General features: G+C 46.9%; 2 pseudogenes; one reads left to right on the plus strand and one right to left on the minus strand.

The window, feature by feature from the left end:
* Nucleotides 1-2442: 2442 nt before the first annotated feature.
* On the minus strand, nucleotides 2443-2536 carry LOC114216894 (U6 spliceosomal RNA; annotated as a pseudogene).
* Nucleotides 2537-5340: 2804 nt separating this feature from the next.
* LOC114216734 (single-strand selective monofunctional uracil DNA glycosylase pseudogene) lies at nucleotides 5341-7053 on the plus strand (annotated as a pseudogene).
* The last annotated feature ends 307 nt before the right edge of the window (nucleotides 7054-7360 follow it).

A 7360-nucleotide genomic window follows, 5' to 3' on the forward strand; every position in this document is an offset into this window, starting at 1 on the left:
GAGAAAACCAAAACACTGGCTCGAAAATATATACACACTCCCATGTTTATTGCAGCGTTATTTACAATAGCCAAGATACAGAAGCAACCCAAGGGTCCAACCATAGATGAATGGATAACGAAGATGTGGTACATATATATAATGGAGAATTATTCAGTTATAGAAAAAGAATGAGATCTTGCCATTTGCAACAACATAGATGAGCCTAGAGGGTATAATGCTAAGTGAAATGAGTCAGACAGAGAAAAGGCAGATACCCTATGGTTTCAGGTATACGTAGAATCTAAAAAACAAAAAGGAACAAACAAAAAACAAAACAAAACAGAACAGACTCATAAGTACAGAGAACAAACTGGTGGTTACCCGAGGGGAGGAGGGTGGAGGGATGGGTGGTCTAGGTGAAGACGAAGAGGAACAAACTTCTAGTTAAAAAAAAGAACGGGTGTGAAGATGTCACAGACTGAGCAGGAAGGAGAGAAGAGAGGTAACTCCCACTTTTCCAGATAACATTTTAGGGACATCTGCTGGGGGGCTAAGGAGATTTGGGGTAAAACTTCAGAAGACCTTTTGGGAGGAAATGTGAATTTCTTCCCAAAGGCACACAAAAAGGTCTTTTTGATGGTGTTAAGGCCTGGCAGTACCTGTGATCCCTTCTTGATTTAAGAAATTGGTGTGGGGGGGCGCCTGGGTGGCTCAGTTGGTTAAGCAACTGCCTTCGGCTCAGGTCATGATCCTGGAGTCCCGGGATCGAGTCCCACATCGGGCTCCCTGCTCAGCAGGGAGTCTGCTTCTCCCTCTGACCCTCTTCCCTCTCATGCTCTCTATCTCTCATTCTCTCTCTCTCAAATAAATAAATAAAATCTTTAAAAAAAAAAAAGAAATTGGTGTGGGGGCACCTGGGTGACTCAGTCGGTTAAGCGTCTGCCTTCGGCTCAGGTCAGGATCCCAGGGTCCTGGGATCGAGCCCCGGCATCCGGCTCCCTGCTTGGCTGGGGGTCTGTCTCTCCCTCTGCCCCTCACTCCGCCCGTGCTCTCTCTCTCTCTCCCTCAAATAAATAAATAAAATCTTTTTTTAAAATTTTATTTATTTATTTGAGAGAGAGAGACACAGCGAGAGAGGGAACACAAGCAGGGGGAGTGGGAGAGGGAGAAGCAGGCTTCCCGCCGAGCGGGGAGCCCGATGTGGGGCTCGATCCCAGGACCCTGGGATCATGACCTGAGCTGAAGGCAGCGGTTGAACCAACTGAGCCACCCAGGCGCCCCGCTCCTCACATTTCTAATGGCCAGTCCTTGGGGAGGTTGGCAGTGTCTGGTCAGGAGAACAGCCGCGGCTGTAGCACCCCCCAGCTCCCTCTCTCTCATCTGTGGCGCGAGGGTGAACCCCGGTCTTGGTTTCCGGCCACACACACTGTGGTTGGCGGTGCTGGGGCTGCAGGGGCAAGATAAAACCTGCCGTCTTTCCTGGCACTGGGCACATTTTATAGTTTCATCAGCGTATAGCTTCTATATCACAAAGTTCACCCATTGTTAGTGTACAGTTCAATGATTTTTAGTACATTTATAGCCTCGGGCCAACATCATCACAAGCCAGTTTCAGAGCTTTTCCATCAGCTCCAAAATTTCCCGTGAGCCCACTTGCAGTCACTGCCCACACCCGAACCCCAGTCGCAGGCAACCACTGACCTTTCTGTCTCTATGGATTTGCCTTTTATGGACATTTCATATAAATGGACTCATACAACATACGGAACTTTGTATCTAGCTTCTTTCCCTTAGTGTAATGTTGTTGAGGTTCATCCATGTTGTCAGTGTTCTGTTCCTTTTTATTGCTGATAGGAATCCATTGCATATCCGAGCCGCCACGTTTTGTTTATCCGTTCATCAGTAATAGACATACGGATAGTTTCCGGATTTTTGTTCTTATGAATAACGCTGCTATGAATACTAGCCTATGAAGGCGCCTGGGTGGCTCACTCGGTTAAGCGTCTGCCTTCGGCTCAGGTCACACTCTCAGGGTCTTGGGATCGAGCCCCACATCGGGCTCCCTGCTCGGCGGGGAGCCTGCTTCTCCCTCTGCCTCTGCCGGCCGCTCCCCCTGCTTGTCCTCTCTCTCTCTCTCTCTGGCAAATAAATAAAATATTTTTAAAAATTGTTTTAGGGGCGCCTGGGTGGCTCAGTCGTTAAGCGTCCGCCTTCGGCTCAGGTCATGATCCCAGGGTCCTGGGATCGAGCCCCGCATCGGGCTCCTTGCTCGGCGGGAAGCCTGCTTCTCCCTCTTCCACTCCCCCTGCTTGTGTCCCCTCTCTCGCTGTGTCTCTCTCTGTCAAATAAATAAATAAATAAAATCTTTAAAGAAAAATTGTTTTAAAAAATTGAGTCACTTGCTCTGCCGGCTTGAGCCCTTAATTTTGCCATTTTAATGGGTATTACTTTTTTTTCTGTAAAAATATGGAACACTTCATGAATTTGTGTGTCAATCACGCTAATCTTCTCTGTATTGTTCCGATTTTAGTATATGTGCTGCCAAAGCAAGCACCGTCTTTTCCTTTACTTGGTGGTGTCTTTTGAAATGCAAACACTTTAATTTTTTTTTAAAGATTTTATTTATTTGACAGAGAGAGACACAGCGAGAGGGGGAATACAAGCAGGGGGAGCGGGAGAGGGAGAAGCAGGCTTCCCGCGGAGCAGGGAGCCCCATGCGGGGCTGGATCCCAGGACGCTGGGATCATGACCTGAGCCGAAGGCAGACGCGCAAAGACTGAGCCACCCGGGCACCCCAAACACCTTAAATTTTAATGAAGTCCAATTTATCAACTTTTTTTTCTTTTAATATGTTTTTTTTGGTGTCTTCTTTTTTAAAGATTTTATTTATTTGAGAGAGAGAGAGCACACGCGAACAGAGTGGGGGAGGGGCAGAGGGAGCGGCAGACTCCCCACCAAGCAGGGAACCCGTTTCCGGGCTCATCGTGGGGCTTGATCCCAGGACCCCGAGATCATGACCTGAGCCAAAGGCAGGCCTTTAACCCAACTGAGCCACCCAGGCGCCCCTGGTGTCTTTTTTTAAAGTTTCTATTTATGGTGACTAACATAACATAATAAAATAAAATAAAATAAAATAAAGTTTCTATTTATTTATTTTTTTAGTAATCTCTACACCCAACATGGTTTGAACTCACAGCCCTGAGATCAAGAGTCACATGCTCTTCCAACTGAGCCAGCCAGGTACCCCTCTTTTTGATGTCTTTTTTTTTAAGATTTTGTTTATTTATTTTTGAGGGGGAGAGAGAGAGCACGAGTAGGGGCTAGGGGCAGAGGGAGAAGCAGGCTCCCTGCTAAATTACAAGCCCAATGCAGGGGCTGGAGGTGGGACTCCATGCGGTACTTGATTCCAGGACCCTGGGATCATGACCTGAGCCGGTTGCAGATGCTCAACCGAGCCACCCAGGCACCCTTTTTGATGTCTTTTCATTTATTTATTTATTTTTAAAGATTTTATTTATTTGAAAGAGAGACACAGAGAGAGAGGGAACATGAGCAAGGTGTGTGGGAGAGGGAGAAGCGGGCTTCCCGCCGAGCAGGGAGCCCGATGCGGAGCTCGATCCCAGGACGCTGGGATCAGGGCCTGAGCCGAAGGCAGACGCCCAACGACTGAGCCACCCAGGCGCCCCTTTTAATGTCTTTTTAAAGAACTCTTTGCCTGAAGGTTGCAAAGATTTTCTCCTATGCTTTCTTCTAAACATTTTACAGGTTTATATATAGGTCTATGATCCACTTGAGTTAATTCTTCTGTACAGTGTGAGCTAACAGTGTAAGCTGACTTTTTGCATATGGATAGCCAGTTGTCCTGACACCATTTGTTGAAAAGACTGTCTTTTCTGCAACTGAATTCTCATCGTACCTTTGTCAAAATCAGTTTGCCATAAATGTAGGGGTTATTTCTAGACTCTCAATTCCATTCTCTCAACCTATATGCCTATCTACCAATACCACACTATCTTATTACTGTAGGTTTCTGGAAAGTTTTGAAATTGGGTAATAGAGGGCGCCTGGGTGGCTCAGTTGGTTAAGCGACTGCCTTCGGCTCAGGTCATGATCCTGGAGTCCCGGTATCGGGTCCCGCATCGGGCTCCCTGCTCAGCGGGGGGTCTGCTTCTCCCTCTGACCTTCCTCTCTCTCATGCTCTCTACCATTCTCTCTCTCTCTCTCAATAAATAAATAAAATCTTAAAAAAAAAAAGAAATTGGGTAATAGAAGTTCTCCAGCGGGTGCCTGGGTGGCTCAGTTGGTTAAGCGACTGCCCCTCTGGCACATGGTCTCTCTCTCTCAAATAAATAAATCTTTAAAAAGAAAGAAAGAAAGAAAGAAAGCCTATAATTTAACTAAACCTTCCTTGGTTATGTTTTGCACAAATTAATTTTTCTCTAAATCATCTGATCTTTAGTATGATGCTGAATTGGAGCATAGAAAAGATACTGCTTGGTGCTGTCTTATTCCCTTCTGAAGTCATATTCAGATCAGAAGCAATCAAGGACCATTCAGGAACTTCTTGGGAAAACAAAGACTTTGGGGGTGCCTGGCTGGCTCCTTCGGTTAAGCAACCAATTCTTGATTTTGGTTCAGGTCATGATCTCAGGGCTGTGAGATCGAGCCCCATGGCTGGGCGTGGAGCCTGCTTAAGATTCTCTCTCTTCCTCTCCCTCTGCCCCTCCCTGCCCTCTCTCTCCCTCTCTCTAAAAAAAAAAGATAAGGGGTGCCTAGAAGTCAGCGGAGCATGCAAATGACTCTTGATCATGGGGTTCTGAGTGTTCTGGCCCCACGTTGGGCATAGAGCTTACAAAAAAAAAAAAGATAAAAGGCATACAGATTAGAAAGGAAGAGATTAAACTGCTTCTATTCACAGACAACAAGATTGTCGATGTAGAAAATCTCAAGGAATCTACAAAAGAAAAACAAAAAACCCCTCCTAGAACTAATGAATAAGCTTAGCATGGTCGCAGTGTACAAGGTCAACAAACAAAATTCAATCGCATTGGAAACCGATGTAGAATTGATAACCGAAGAAATATACATTGGGCACCTGGGTGGCTCGGTCTGTTAAGCATCTGCCTTCGGCTCAGGTCATGATCCCAGGGTCCTGGGATAGAGTCCAGCACTGGGTTCCCTGCTCAGCGGGGAATCTGCTTCTCCCTCTGCCCTACCCGCTCGTGCTCTCTCTCTCACACTCTCTCTCTCAAATAAGTAAATAAAATTAAAAACAAACAACAACAAAGAAATGTACAACAGCTCCACCAAAAATGAAATACTTAGTTATAAACCTAATAAAGCACGTACTGGGACTGCATGCCGTAAACTACAAAACGTTGGCGAAAGAAATCAACAACAGCTCGATAAATGAAGAGGCATGTTGTGTTCAGTGACTGGAAGATTCAACACAAGAAAAATGCCAGTTTCGCCCAAATTGGTCTAAATATTTAATGCAATACCAATCAAAATCCCAGCAGGAATTTGTGTAATTATACACAAACTGATTTCAAAATTTATATGGAAGGATAAAGGAACTAGAATAGCTAAGGTAATTTTGAAAAGCAAGAATAAAGTTGGAGGAATCACACCAATCAATTTTTAAAATTATGGTAAAATGATCGTACCCAAGGGGCGCCTGGCTGGCTCAGTCGGTAGAGCATGCAACTCTTGATCTCAGGGTCATGAGTTCACGCACCACATCGGGCATGGAGCCTACTAAAAATAAATAAATAAATAAATAAATAATTGTATATAGGAGTGAGGGGAGGGCCGCCCGGGTGGCTCAGTCATTAAACGTCTGCCTTCAGCTCAGGTCATGATCCCAGGGTCCTGGGATTGAGCCCCACATCAGGCTCCCTGCTCAGCGAGGAGCCTGCTTCTCCCTCTTCTGCTCATGCTCTCTTTCTCTCTGTATCTCTGTGTCTCAAATGAATAAATAAAATCTTAACAAAAAATCCACAAAACTATAATACCCCAGACAGTGTGGTACTGGCAAAGGAACAGACACACATATCATGGGGCAGAGGAGCTCAGAAATAGACTCACAGAAATGCTGACATTTGATTTTTGCCAAAGATGCCAAAGAAATTCGATGGAGGTAGGAGAGTCTTTTTCAACAGTGTTGGAACAATTGCTTCTGCACAGTGAAGGAAACAATCAACAAAACTAAAAGGCAGAAACTGGGTGGAGAGCTGAACCAGGCTAGGGTCAGAGAACAGGTTGATGGATCAAGCTGTTCTGTCAACCCCGAGGTCCCATGGGGGAGAAGAACCTTGATCCCTGCCCCATGGGAGGCCCAGACATGATGGAAACACACCCAGAGCCTGGCAAACCCTCAGAAGCAATTGGAGTGCAAAGCGGGCAGCTGAGTCTTGAGTGAACTCGGGCTTGTAGAAACGGAGAGGAGTCCATCGGGAAAGAAAGACTCCTTGGTAGAAGGTCGTTTTAAACAGGATTGAAAAAGGGGGCAGTGACGTGGCTGTGCCCCAGGCTTATCCATTGGGGCCCCTCCATGAGCCTCCCAGTGCCCCGATAGAGCCGCAGCTTTGCCCTCAAAGTGTGGCTGAGGGCTTCCTGGAGGAGGAGCTGCGGCTCAGTGCTGAACTGAGCCAACTGCAGTTCTCCGAGCCTGTGGGCATCATCTACAATCCTGTGGAGTATGCGTGGGAGCCTCACCGCAGCTAGGTGACCCGCTACTGCCAGGGCCCCAAGGAAGTACTCCTCTTGGGCATGAACCCCAGGCCCGTTGGCATGGCCCAGACTGGGGTGCCCTTTCGGGAAGTGAGCATAGTCCGGGACTGGTTGGGCATTGGGGGACCTGTGTTGACCCCGCCCCAAGAGCACCAAAGCGACCAGTGCTGGGACTGGAGTGCCCTCAGTCAGAGGGACCAGGACAAAGCAAGGGATATGGATGTTAAGAAAGAACCTCTTATGGGACACTGAGGTTGGATCAGAGAAAGAATTCAGTGTGGCAGAGTAGGGAAGACCAGAAGACCAGGCTTTCTTCATCTCGGCTTTGAGACTTCATGACTTTTGAACTTTATGACTTTGGACAAATTTGATGAACCTCTCCAAGCCTCAGGATCCTCATTGGTAAAACGGGGATCCCTACCTCATGGGGTTGGTGTGGGGATTAAGTGAGATAACACTTGAAATTGCCTTGTGTCGTGCCTGGGCCTGGCAGGTGGATGGTCCTTATACTTCTTGCTTTTTTGCCTCCTGGTTGGGGCATCACTATACCACACTACAGAAGGAGCTCCCCCACTCCGAAGACCTTGCTGGGTGAGGGCAGATCCTTGCCTTGCCAGAGATGGACCAATAACTTTATGAAAAGCCC

This window comes from Eumetopias jubatus, unplaced genomic scaffold, assembly GCF_037043125.1.
Source record: "Eumetopias jubatus isolate StellerSeaLion01/CBP00866 unplaced genomic scaffold, mEumJub1_p1.0 scaffold_11, whole genome shotgun sequence".
NCBI classification, from domain to species: Eukaryota; Metazoa; Chordata; class Mammalia; order Carnivora; family Otariidae; genus Eumetopias; species Eumetopias jubatus.